This window comes from Lactuca virosa, chromosome 9 (assembly GCF_052849685.1).
Source record: "Lactuca virosa cultivar CGN04683 chromosome 9, Lactuca_virosa_CGN04683_v6, whole genome shotgun sequence".
NCBI classification, from domain to species: Eukaryota; Viridiplantae; Streptophyta; class Magnoliopsida; order Asterales; family Asteraceae; genus Lactuca; species Lactuca virosa.
The window spans coordinates 89,153,855-89,167,509 of NC_136434.1; the positions used below are offsets into that span (position 1 = coordinate 89,153,855).

Consider the following 13,655-nt stretch of genomic DNA (forward strand, 5'->3'; position numbering starts at 1 on the left):
TTGGGGTTCGAACCACCACCAACTACCTCTCGCAATCAATCAAAGCTCCAAACCTGCTCAACCGATCCATCCCTAAAATCATGCACACATCCCCCACAGGGATAGAAATCAAGTCAATCAGGTAGGGCACCCCGAAGATCTCTAAAGTATAATCATGAAAAACACCCGAAGAAGAAACCTTGTGTTCATTGGAAATGGAAATTCGCAACAGACACTCCAACTCCCCAAGGGTCATATCGAAACCCCTACTGAAAGACTGATATATAAAAGACCGACTCACACCCAATTCAAAAAGCACAAGAGCAGGTAATGAATTCACTAAGAAGGTACCTATCAGGAATAAAAACATAAGCATATAGAAATTAAGTTCACAGAATAATAAATGAATACATGCCAGTAACGATGTTACGCACCGCCCTGACCTCTTTTGCTGTAAGCTGAAATGCACGGCCCCTGGCCCTCGGGGGCTCGGTCCTCCCCTAGCATCCATCTATGATCCGAAGGTTAGTCGGAGTCGGTGCCTCCACTGACCTAGCAATAAGAAATGGACATTTGGTCTTCAGATGGTCAACCTGGTCGTAGTGGTAACAAATCCTGGAGCTCGGTGGCCGAGCCTGCTAGCGGTAATCCTTGGCATAATGACCCTCCCTACCATATTTGTGGAACCCAAGCATTGATCGGCACGCTACCTCATGTGCCTTCCCGTACTTGCCAAAAGTGTGGCCCCTCTGACCTCTGAATCGTGAATCAGAGTGTGTGAACCGCTTCACTAATGGTTGTGCCTGAAATGGGGTCTGCCTCTTCACTTCCACATGGGTCTCAATCTCAATCTCCCTCCTCCGAGCAAAAGACGACAACTCGGAGAGGGAACTATACTGCCGAGTCAACACAAACTCTCTGATCTCATTCTTGAGCAGGCTCAAGTAGCGAGACATATGAACCTGCTCCAAAGCAGCATACTCGGGGCATAAAAAAGCTCTCAGTAAACATCTTGGTGATCTCCATCACCGACTCTTTCATGAGCTTCAGCGATAGATACTCCAGGGCTAACCTCTCCCTCTCAACCAGTGGAACAGACTCAGTGTGAAACATATCAGTGAACTGCTCCCAAGTCACTGTGGCCTTCTACCTAGAAGAATAAGAAGCGGTCACCATCTTCCACCAATCCTTCACCCCCAAATGAAGAAGGTTCAAAGCGAACTTGACCTTCTGGTCCTCTGGGAATTAGCACGTGAAGAAGCAACCCTCCCCATCAGATATCCACCTCATGGCGATGATTGGTCTTTGAACCCATCGAACTCCAGGGGCTTCATGTTGCTGAAGTCTTGGTACTGAATCATCCTTCTCCCTGGAGTTCCGCAACAACAAAATTTTTAGTGGCTGCGACAGCAGCAGCCTCAGTGACGACACCTTAATGCTTGTTAAACAGCTTGATCATGGTGATCTTGACAGACCCAAACATTTATGGGATTGCCTCCCTAACTGCCATGGTCACCTGAGTGGTGATCATCTCGTGAATCTCATCAGCAGTCAATCCTGGCCTCTCTGTGCCAGCAACTACTGATCTCGAACCTATAGTGATCGCCATACTGAAAATAAACTAGAATACATCAGAAAAGTCACATTACATACTAACACATCACTACTAGATCACTAAATCCTCGTAGTTCGTAACTTCCTTGATATGCTTATGGGTCCTGTGCTTTCAGTTGTATAGGCCCGTACTACCTTCCACACCTACCGGTATTTGTCTCAAGGATCATCATGGACCTCCTGGCCACAAAGCCCAAGCAACTAGGATACACAAACATCCTATACTCACTCTCTCAAGAGTGGCTAATCATTCCTTACGTTGGCCTCCTAACAACCATACTCACTCATGAAATTTCCAATAACCCTGCAACCGCCTTGTGTATTCTAATCATACATAACACTAGATTCAATAGATAGTCGAATAATTGATTCTACCCTAACCCACAACCAAACAAGGAACACGAAATAAGGCTAAATCAAACATTCACAAGATGTAAAATCTTAGTTATGTACTACTATGATACACAGAATAAGCAACCATAATAATAATGTGAGTTCCATATACCATATCAAGAAGTTCTCCTAGGCTATTAGGCCTCATAAAACAGGAAATTCAATCATGCAATTCCTGAAGATCCCTAGCCTAAAAACTAGCATGCAATTCTATCATATCATCAATACACAAAACAAGTGTGGGTATCTTGGGGAATAACGTTCCTTGGGCTCTGGCTGATTGTACACCTCACATCCTTTCCTTTGATTATTTTTGATTTAATTATGAAAAATATTTTGCAGTTCCATATTTTGAGTCTAGAATCACACCAGTGTTCATCCAATTCTCCTAAACCAGGGCTTTGATACTAACTTGTAACATCCCAAAAACCATGATAAAATTTTTGTTTTTATAAAAACATTTCCACAAGAAACCATAGATAAACAACCATTGTTTTCAAATCATATCCAAGAAAATCAGAGTATCAAGTCAATCTCTCAAAACATGAAACAATTAGAGGATGTGTTCAATTACACCTTAGCCTTTCCCCGATCATCAGAAGTACCTGAAAACATTGAAAGCAACAAATGTAATCCAAATTTTAGTGAGTTTTCCCAATATACCCCACGCCATAGTATATATACAATGCATGCACACCGGGCCCATAGTATATAATTAGATTTCCTCCGTGTAACGCCCTGTCCCGAATAGTTACCCATTTAGGTGTGGGTGACGTAATTTAGATGATCCGGGTGTTTGAAATATGTTTTGGAGCCAAAGGGTATTTTGGTAAAGTAATAGCGTGGGCTTTTATGGAAATTGGATTATTGTTTAGGAAATTTTATGGCATGTATGAGTGGATAAAAGTGTAAAGATTCTCATTACCTTTTCGTGGATATAAGGATCATCATAATCATATTTATAACGAAGAAGTTATGGCCTTCAGAGTATTTTAGGGTTTAAGAGGAAACCCTAGTACGCGGGGCCTACATAGGGAGTGCGCAGGCCATACTGGTGCAAAGTATAGTACGCGGGGAGTACATTGGTATACGCTTAGCGTACCTAGTGTAAAGGATCATGAAGCCTCAACCTTGTACGTTGGGCATACGAGGAGTATGTTGGGCGTACGAGGGGTGTAAGAAACCTTAATTTTAAGTGTGTGTACCCTACTTAAGCATCTTGATTCTCTAGGGCTGGCCTATTTATCGGCCCCCAAGCTTCCTAAAACCCTATACCGACCCTTAGCCTTCGTTAATGTGCATTTGAGCTCTTGAGGAGAATTTGGTGTTGTTTTGCTCATTTTGAAGAGATTGAAGAAGGATAAAGGTTCATAGCTTGGTGGGGAACTTAGAGATCCGTAATCATTCATCATTTTGCAAGATCCTAGAGGTATCAAGTTCAAATATTGACTTGTTAAAGCTTAGATCTATTATAGTCTTGATTTTCATGATTTAGGGTCTCTTTTTGGGTTAATTGATGAGTTAAGATGTTTGAAGGACATATTGTTTTAAATCTGAGTTGTTATGAGGTTCTTAAGCATTAAGGTGCAAGCTTTATGAGGTTTAAGGTCGCATGCATGCGTTAAGTTACCTAATAAGTCCTTTTGAGCTTTAAGAGCTTCATTTAGTCATGCATGAATGTAAAGTTAGCAACTTTACGTGATTATCCAGCACAAGGAAGTCAGATATTTGTTTTGGATCAATGCCTTAACAGATTAAGGAAGAAAAATGAGATTGGGATTAATGGAGGAGTACGTTGGGAGTACAAGCCTGTACGTGCAGCATACAAGCCCTTAAGCCAGTACTCTTATCGTACACGTTGAGTACGCCCCGCGTACTCAGCAAGAATGGATTTTGATGTTTGGGCTTCGTTTTGGGCTATCCTTTGGGCTTATATGTTGAGGGCCATATTTAGGCCTTGGGTGTTTAATTGGAATTTGGGCTTTTGGATTGTTGAATTGAGCCTTGGCTTTGGGCCAAGTTATGAAGAGGGTAAAAAGGACTTTTACCCTAGTTTGGACGCTAGTGTGGGTCGGATCCGATTATCAATGGATGATTAACTTGTGATTGACAGCACGGGGATTCTTGCGGGCCAGCAGCTAGAGATTCTTTCTGTGAGATTTGGTAGTGCGAGCTGAGTTTCCTCACTATGTTCAGCGGGTCGAAGGCACCAATGTCGACCCATGGTTTGCTATGTAGGGTACTAGATGTCTGCGTGACTCTTGCATGTGTATGTGTTTGTATGCTTACTGGGTGGGGCCCAATGTTTATTCTGTATGCTAGTATTTGGTTATGCATATATGATTTGTATGTGGGCGGGGCTCGATGATTGTACACTATACTATTATCTTTATGATTTTCACATGTGTTTGAATGTTTAAATGGTTATATGGTTATATGTTTAGTGGGCGGGGCCCGTTATACTCAGTGGGCAGGGCACATTATATGAGTTTGGCTAGGGCCCGTTATACTCAGTGGGCAGTGCCTGTTGTATGATTTTGGGCGAGGCCCGTTATACTCAGTGGGCGGGGCCCGTTATATGATTTTGGGTGGGGCCCGTTATACTCAATGGGTGGGGCCCGTTATATGTATGATATGTATGGTATGTAGTATTTTAGGGAACTCACGAAGCTTTGTGCTTACGGTTTTCAGTTTATGTTTCAGGTACTTCGGTTTTCAAATGGAAAAGCTCGAGATGATTGCAAAGTACACACCACATGTTTTCGAATTCTGTGATTTACTCTGATAACGATGATGTATTAATAAATCTTTGATTACCTTGGTTTATAGAAATGAGATGATGTACTATTTTAGTAATTTAAAATGAAAAGTTCTTTTTGGGTCTTTTTTTTGGGACGTTACAAGTTGGTATCAGAACCTTGGTTTGAGGGATTCATACATACTCTCAGGTGTGCCTAAACTCAAACTGAGGATTTAGTAAATATTTTTTTTCAAAAATGAGAGAAAAATGATTTAAAAAGGAAAAAGCAAGTTTTCTAAAACAAGAAAGGGTGTGGTGCGTGAAATCAGCCGATCTCAAGTAAGTTTTCCCAAAATACCCATACATGTTATCTATTATGATTTGATTTATGAATCTGAGAATTGCATTCTAGTTAGGGCTAAGGATCTGCTCAGTGTTTGCATGATAGAATGTTAGGAGAGATGCATTGCATGCCTATTGTATGAGCTGGTAGACTTGCATGCTAGTTCTGATTGGTCAGTGATAGATTGACCTGATATTTGATGCCTTATAGCTTAGGAAGCATGTGATGCTAGATTGGGTATAAATTGTATACGTGACGCAGTCGGCAATGAGAGTGAAGGTTCATATCATGAGTTGTGGTGTATGAGTTTGAACGTTCTTTGGTATTTCTTTGGATTGGAGTGTGGCTACATGAATGTTGCTTGCCTTGTGATTTTTGGGACTCATAAGTGATGTGAGTTAGCTGTTAATTGAATATGTTAAGTCACATGTAATAAAGGTTGAATAGTCTCAGAATGATGGATTTGACCCTATTGCGCAGCTCTCGTCTGAGTCTCACCGTTGTAGGGATGAGTCTTTTACTCGAAAGATTATCTGATCTTTGTTTCATGTGATTGTGTTCACGAAGTAGCAAACTGACATTATGAGGAGTTCTTCAGCAGTTGATGGCAGGGTGAGGTCGGGAACCTAGGGAAAGCCTAGGAGGTGATTTGGTGGGTTTAGTTGCACTATTTAGTGATCACGTGGAGTATCAGTTTGAGAAGGTGACCTAGAGGATTTGGGATGCTTCCTCAGGAAGGTATGAATAGGTGTGGAAGGTAGTATTGGGCCAGTACTAATGACAACATAGGATCTATACTCGAACCGAGGAAAGTTTTGAAGAATCTAGGGAGCCTGTAGGATGAGGATTATAGGGTATGTACTGATCATTTTGCATGTTTTTTCTATATGGTGATGAGCTCTTAGGAAGGAGGTTCACATTAGGGTTTAGGCTCAGGTGCAGGTACTGAGACGGTCAATGCGCGGATGCAGGAGTTCATCTCGTCGGAGATTATCCGCGGTAATTTGGAGTAGGCCCCTGTGGTCGTTGGTTAGTCAAGGAAGGGATTTTGGAGCTCTAGGATAGTCATGGTAACCCAGGAGGAGGGGGTCAGGATTCCTTCAGGTGCTTCTGCGGGTATGTTATCCTTTGCTATTTTATTGGTTATTATCATAATTGCCTTAGAATCTTGCTTTGATTCGGGTAAGCATTATCCCTGGTTTGGTTTTCTGCTATCGTCTCGGTTATATTATCAAGGATTGTTATATGTCATTCTGCATGTCGGGAGTCTTTAATGAATCATCAGCGGGTTGTATCTTGTTGATCGGGTTTCAGTGGGTTCGGTTGCTATTCTGGTTCTTGATGGAATCAATTCAAGGGTAGTGTTTAGAGGATCTATGGTCAGGGTTAGCGAGTTAGTTTTCCAGTGAAGTCAGGGTTCAGTTGTTTTATCTTTTGAGCTGGTGGGGTCCGCAATCGTCTATGGAAGAACTTTTGGGCTCAAACACTACCGCTGCTAGGGGAGGAGCGGTGGTAAGAAGATGGTGGTGACAGTTGCATGAGTTGTTTGTTCATTGGAAGTGCCAGGGTAAAATTTTATATATTGCATGGTGGTAGATGTTTAGAATTCAGTAATTCTTTGAGGATGGAAGTCGGGGTGAAGATTCATCAATTCAGAGCAAGGGTTATGGTTTTTAGTCCCTAACATAAGAACTTAAGGAATTGGTGTGGTACCATGGGAGGTGATTGGAGCTATCGGACTTGCTAATATTTCAAGGAATATTCCTATGGATTTCAAGAGTGGGGAGATCATCAAGATTGGCTAGTAATGGACCGCTAGTATTGGTAAGCGCAAGTCATAGGCGGTCCATGTTATATGAGGTTGATGGGTTGGGAATCCATCAGATTTATGGGATGAGAGAGCTTCGTCGAATCCAAGTGGGGGAGAATCGATCAGAATTTCCGAGATTTGGATCGGGTGTGGAACTATGGCAAGTTTCACATCCTGGTCAGGAAGGGAGACGAACCAAGTGGTCGTTTGGATTGAGGTTGTGTAAGTGGGAGTTCAGGTAACTTCCAACAGCTGGTCGGCGTCTTCTTGGTTATGCACAATAGGTTTGTGGATGGATCCAGGTCGAGGGCTGTTTTAGGGCCTCGCTGCCTGTTCTTGTCTGATGAAGGCTTTGGGGTTTGAAGCATGACCTAAACACCTTATTGATTTCAGTCGAATGCGGGTTCGATTCAGGATAATTGTGGTTGAGATGGTTTGGGTGTGGTGAAACCAGGGGCGGTAACCATGGTTGGTTATAAGTTTTGTAAGACTACTATGGGATCGTAGCATTCACCAGTCAAGGTAGCCTATCGATGAGGTGGTCACGAGTTTAGGGGAGGATCAGTTTGTGTGTTGGGCACGAAGGACAAGATTGTAGAGGTGCATTTCTCTGTTTCAGGTTGAGGACCATTGGGGTCTGAGGCGGAGTCGGGTGAATGTAACTATGGGTGGGTGGGACCCATGGGCGAGGCCGCTCCTTGGTATAGTTTGGGTAGGACACCTGGGTGAGGCCCGTGTGTATATGGAAATGCAGGTGGGACCTGGTAGAGACCGTTGAGTAAGGTTTTGGATCTTGGGTTACAGGATTTAGTTTGTGGTCAGTGTGTGACGCAGAGGGGTATATAGGCTAGGTAGCCTTGTTATTTGGACTCTTGGGAACCTGGTGGCAGGACAAGGTGTGAGACTGTTAGTCTCTGTGATTGTTTAGAAACCTGTATGTATCCTAGGTTAGTGAGGGGTTATTATGAATAAGAAGGTTTCGGGTGAAATGAAAATGTAGATCCTTGGATCTCGGGTTATGAGTTAAGTACCGAGTTAGTTCTTAGTGGGAACTCACGTTGGGGATCGCGGGAATTTATGGACAAGGTCTTCATTTCAGTAGGATAAGAATTAAGGAATATTTATGCCAAGGGTATCAGTTGAAGGGTTCGGGGTTAAATGGATGGTTTCAGTTTTGATGATAGATCAGGTTCTTGTGATTATGTTTTGGATTGGTTCTAGATATGTGGGGGTTAGGCATATGGGGTTTCGGAATTTCAGCAGCGGTATGTTGGTTCGGCAGTTAAAGGAAGTAGTGTCTTGTTCAGCACTAGAAGGTGTATCTCCCAGTTGTCGCTTGTTGTTCTTTATATTCATGGAATTGTTATCATCGGGATGAGCCTTCTCTCGATGTAATATCTAATCCATTTGGTCAGGGGAGAGATTGTCGGAAACAACGTTTGGTCTGCAATTCTGTTTTCTAGGGAGAACCTCCGGTTATCAGAAGTTGAGTAGTCGGTTAGGGGATAAGTAGAATGGAATTAGCAATGGTTCAGTATGGGTAGTCTCTCAGGGAGTCGGACCAATTCGAGATTTCAAATTTCAGGATGTGTGGATGTGATTATTTTGCGTGGTTATTTTCCATGGGATTGTTTTAGGCTGAGAAAGGATCTGTTCATCTTCAGGTTGGAGAGCCCTGCTAGGGTTGGTTTTGGTGTTGTTTGGAAGGTTGTGGTATGCTCGGGGTTGTGGTTGTGACGCTCAGGTTGTTCTAGCATGCCGGGAATGGTAAGGAATGATTTCGAGGACGAAATCTACTTTAAGCGGGGGAGAGTTGTAACGCCCTGTCCCGAATCGTTACCCATTTGGGTGTGGGTGACGTAATTTAGATGATTCGGGTGTTTGAATTAGGTTTTGGAGCGAAGGGGTATTTTGGTAAAGTAGCATTATGGGCTTTTACGGAAATTGGATTCTTGTTCGAGAAATTTTATGGCAGGGGAGTGGATAAAAGCGTAGAGCTTCTTGTTACCTTTTCGTGTATAAAAGGATCGTCGGAATCAGATTTATAACGAAGAAGTTATGGCATTCACAAAATTTTAGGGTTTAAGAGGAAACCCTAGTACACGGGGCGTACATAGGGAGTACACGGGGCGTACTGGTGCGAAGTGTAGTACGTGGGGCGTACACTGGTGTACGCTTAGCATACCTAGTGCGAAGGATCGCGAAGCCTCGGCCTCGTACGCTGGGTGTACGAGGAGTACGTTGGGCGTACGAGGGATGCAAGAGACCCTAATTTTAAGTGTGTGTACCCTATTTAAGCATCTTGTGTCTTTAGGGTTGGCCTCTTTATCAGTCCCTAAGCCTCCTAAAACACTAAATCAACCCTTAGCTTCCTATAATGTGCATTTGAGCTCTTGAGGAGAATTTGGTGTTGTTTTGCTCATTTTGAAGAGATTGAAGAAGGATGAAGGTTCATAGCTTGGTGGGGAACTTAGAGATCCAGAATCATTCATCACTTTGCAAGCTCCTAGAGGTCTCAAGTTGAAACCTTGACTTGTTAAAGCTTAGATCTATTATTGTCTTGATTTTCATGCTTTTGGTTCCCTTTTTGGGTTGATTGATGATTTAAGATGTTTGAAGGATTTATTATTTTAGATTTGAGTTGTTATGAGGTTCTTAAGCATAAAGGTGCAAGCTTTATGAGGTTTAAGGTCACATGCATGCGTTAAGTTACCTAATAAGTCCTATTGAGCTTTAAGAGCTTCATTTAGTCATGCATGAACGTAAAGTTAGGAACTTTACGTGATTATCCAGCTCAAGGAAGTCAGATCTATGTTTTGGGTCAATGTCTTAACGGATTAAGGAAGAAAAATGAGATTGGGCTGAATGGAGGAATACGTTGGGTGTACAAGCTTGTATGTCACACCCCGATCCTTGTCGGAATCGATCAAGGCGTGATATATTGTTCAAAGTCTCATGACAACTATGTTATAATATGATTATATTCAATTAAGTACTAAGTATGCACACAAGATCCACAACATACAAATACATATCCAAATACGAACAACATTTATTACATCAAATTTAAATTGTCTTGTGGATTTCTAAGGCGCAACCTATTTTTCATCATTCTTCATTCTTCAAATCTGCACCATGGGTAAAAACAGGTCAACTACGAGAGTTGGTGAGTAATCAAATTTTAGTAGAGAAAATTGTGAAGTTGAAACATTTATAATTTGAAATCTGTTTTCTTTTGAAGTCGCCAAACAATTGTATTTGAGATAACGGTTTATAAATCAAAAATTGATTAACAATTGATAACAACAACAATAAGTCCTCACCCTATATATATACATATGTATATATATAAATATATATATAGGATGGAGCATCTAATCATCATACACACTCAACCACGTGTGATCAATCACCTTAGCGTCCCAAGGCGGGGTGGTCAACCCAATAGCGCTATTATTGTCCATAACGTACCTCAAGAATACGGGCATAGTCATGGAGATTAGACTAAAAATAATAATGCACTACAAGTACATGTAGCGTAAACGAACAATAGTTATACCATTAATGACTCACGTATAAATGTCCCAACAATGTCTCAATTGTGATAAAACAATAAAATGAAGTTGGAACATATTAGAACCACATGATACACCCCAAAAGTATTGAAAATTATAAAATATGGGGTAGATTACTCACATTAGTCCCAAAACGAAATGCGTGTGTCGTACAATAGACGATTCGCGTCAAAATGGCGTAGAACCTAATATAATTAATAGTTTTGGTTTAGGAACTGCTAAACAAGAATGGAGTATTAATAAATAATTAGACACATATTCTTATATTAGATGAATTAACAATAATTCATTTTGATTATAATATTAAGGTATTTATTTGTTAAATGAATTTTAAATTGAATTACTTACTTTGCATAATTAATTTATATTTTCAATTTAGGCCAGATTTTAATAATTTCTTATTAAAATAATAACTTGCCCAATTATAATTATTTACAGATTTTAACAATTATTTATATGAAATAATCATTAAAATGCATTTTTACATGCTTAAATACTTAGGAAAATAGTTTTAAATAGTAAACAGTATTGAAAAATTATGAAATTATTAGGAAATCATTATTTCATACAATATGAATTACTGTAAAATTTGTATATTTTTCTGAACTGTTTTAGTATTTATTTAATATTTTAATGATTAAACAACACAAAATTCGGGAAAAATAGTAAATGATTCTCAAAAAATCTGTAAAATTAACCATAGTTTTATAACATGATGTAGAGCCCAGTGTATAAGTTTCAGATATTTGTGATTATGGGAAGTATTTTTTATATATTTCATTATTAATTAATCAATAAAATCATAAATAATAGTAAACAGTAATATAAATTCATGAAACTTCATATATCATGTTTAATCAGTATACAGGTCATCCCAGAATTTTCTCAGAATTTATTGAATACAACAAGTATTTTATGTGAATTATTTCCCTACTTTATTGCAATAATTATGATAATTCAATAAAAATAAGTTATTTTCTGAAAATTTCCAGAACTTCTTATTTTATTGATGGTATTCTGAGAAAAATCAGGTTTATGCAAAAAATGAGTTTTAGATATTTTGGTGGATTTAATTTGTTTCTTGTATAAATTTGAAACTTTTAACAACATACCTTGATGAATGCTTCAAGAGGGATGAAGATTTGAGTATAATAGATTGTTCTTGGATGGAATATGAGTATTCTTGGAGGAAATTTCGAGATTGAGAGTGAGAGAAAGAATAGAGAAGATTTAAGTGGTGAAGAGAAAAAGGAAAGGAAAGTGGATGGGAGGTGTGAGTGGGAGACCATGGGAATAATCTTTTTTGCTTTTGGTGGTCTTCATAATTTCCCACTAACACAAGCATCTTTTACATAATTAATATAAGAGTTTTATAAAATTTAAAGTAAAGTTTATAAAAAATAGAGTTTTATAAAATTTAATGTAAAGTTTATAAAAATGGAGTTTTATAAAAGATAGGTTATTATTTGATTATAACAATCTACTTTGATTTGAAGTTTAATTAGAGAATTCAAGTTTAATTCTTTTAATTTAATTAGAGCCTTATACTTTGATTTGATTTTAATATGGTATCATAATTTACTTTGATTATAGTTATAACGTTGTACAATACTATGTTGCTATTAACGTCAAGTTATATCGTATTGTATGGGTTTTGATCCTATTAGCGTCAAGTAATCTTGAGTAGGGTTTATTAAATTTCCAATTGGGTTGGGTTGACCCGAATCCATTTTAGGCGGATGTCACACTGTACGCGTAGCGTACAATCCCTTAAGCCAATACGCTTAGCGTACAAGCTAAGTACGCCCTACGTACTCAGTAGGAATGGATTTCAGTGTTTGGGCTTCGTTTTAGGATATCTTTTGGGCTTAGATGTTGTGGACCCTATTGGGCCATCAGGTTTTGGATTGATAATTATTTTGAAAAGCCCAGTATGGGATTTGGGCCCAATTTGCATAATTGGGCCATATTTAGGCCTTAGGTGTTTAATTGGAATTTGGGCTTTTGGATTATTGAATTAGGCCTTGGCTTTGGGCCAAGTTATGAATAGGGTAAAAAGGTAGTTTACCCTAGTTTGGACACTTTGTGTGGGTTGGATCCGATTATTGATAGATCATTAACTTGTGATTGATAGCGCGGAGATTCTTGCGGTCTAGTACCTAGAGATTATATCTATGAGATTCGATAGTGCGAGGTGAGTTTCCTCACTATGTTTAGCGGGTCGAAGGAACTAATGTCGGCCCATAGTTTTCTATGTAGGGTGCTAGATGTATGCATGACTCTTTCATATGTATGTGATTGTATGCTTACTGGGTGGGGCCCGATAGTTATTATGTATACTAGTATCTGGTTATGCATATATGATTTGTATGTGGGCGGGGCCTGATGATTGTACAGTATGCTGTTATCTTTGTGATTTCCGCATGTGTTTGAATGTTTATATGGTTATATGGTTATATGTTTAGGTGGACGGGGCCCGTTGTATTAGATTGGGCGGGGCCCGTTATACTTAGTGGGAGGGGCCCATTATATGAGTTTGGGCGGGGCCCGTTATACTCAGTGGGTGCGGCCCGTTGTATCAGTTTGGGCGGGGCCCGTTATATGAGTTTGGGCGAGACCCATTATACTCAGTGGGCGGGGCTTGTTGTATGAGTTTGGGTGGGGCCCGTTATACTCAGTGGGCGAGGCCCGTTATATGAGTTTGGGCGGGGCCCGTTATATGTATGATATGTATGGTATGTGGCATTTTGGGGAACTCACTAAGTTTTGTGCTTACAGTTTTCAGTTTATGTTTCAGGTACTTCAGTTTTCAAATGGAAGAGCTCGGGATGATTGCAGAGCACATATATCCACATTCTGTTATTTACTCTGATAACGATGATGTATGAATAAAGCTTTGATTACCTTGGTTTATGTAAATGAGTGTTGGACTAATGTCTAAGTCCATAACTATAATTGGTAAGACTTGACCCGACCCGGCATGGTCCATTTGGGTTGCATGGCATCATGCATTTGGATAGACTATAATGAGAGAAATAACACTTAAGGTTGGTTAATATATTATAAGTTCTAATATATTAATAAGGTTATTTAATTAGTATTGATCAAGAATTAATTTGGAATTAATTAAGTGATCAAAAGGAGACTAATTAAATATATGAGTTGATTGTGTAAATAATTCATTCTTATATATGTGGGCTT

At 39.7% G+C, this 13,655-nt stretch overlaps 1 long non-coding RNA gene across 1 annotated transcript; it reads right to left on the reverse strand.

Moving 5' to 3' along the window:
• Nucleotides 1-9,957: 9,957 nt before the first annotated feature.
• Nucleotides 9,958-11,609, reverse strand: LOC145137109 (uncharacterized). Its single transcript, XR_013720874.1, has 3 exons — nt 11,567-11,609; nt 10,576-10,639; nt 9,958-10,007 (listed from the first exon to the last, which is right to left on the reverse strand). It is a non-coding gene; the product is annotated as an uncharacterized LOC145137109 (long non-coding RNA).
• Nucleotides 11,610-13,655: the final 2,046 nt, after the last annotated feature.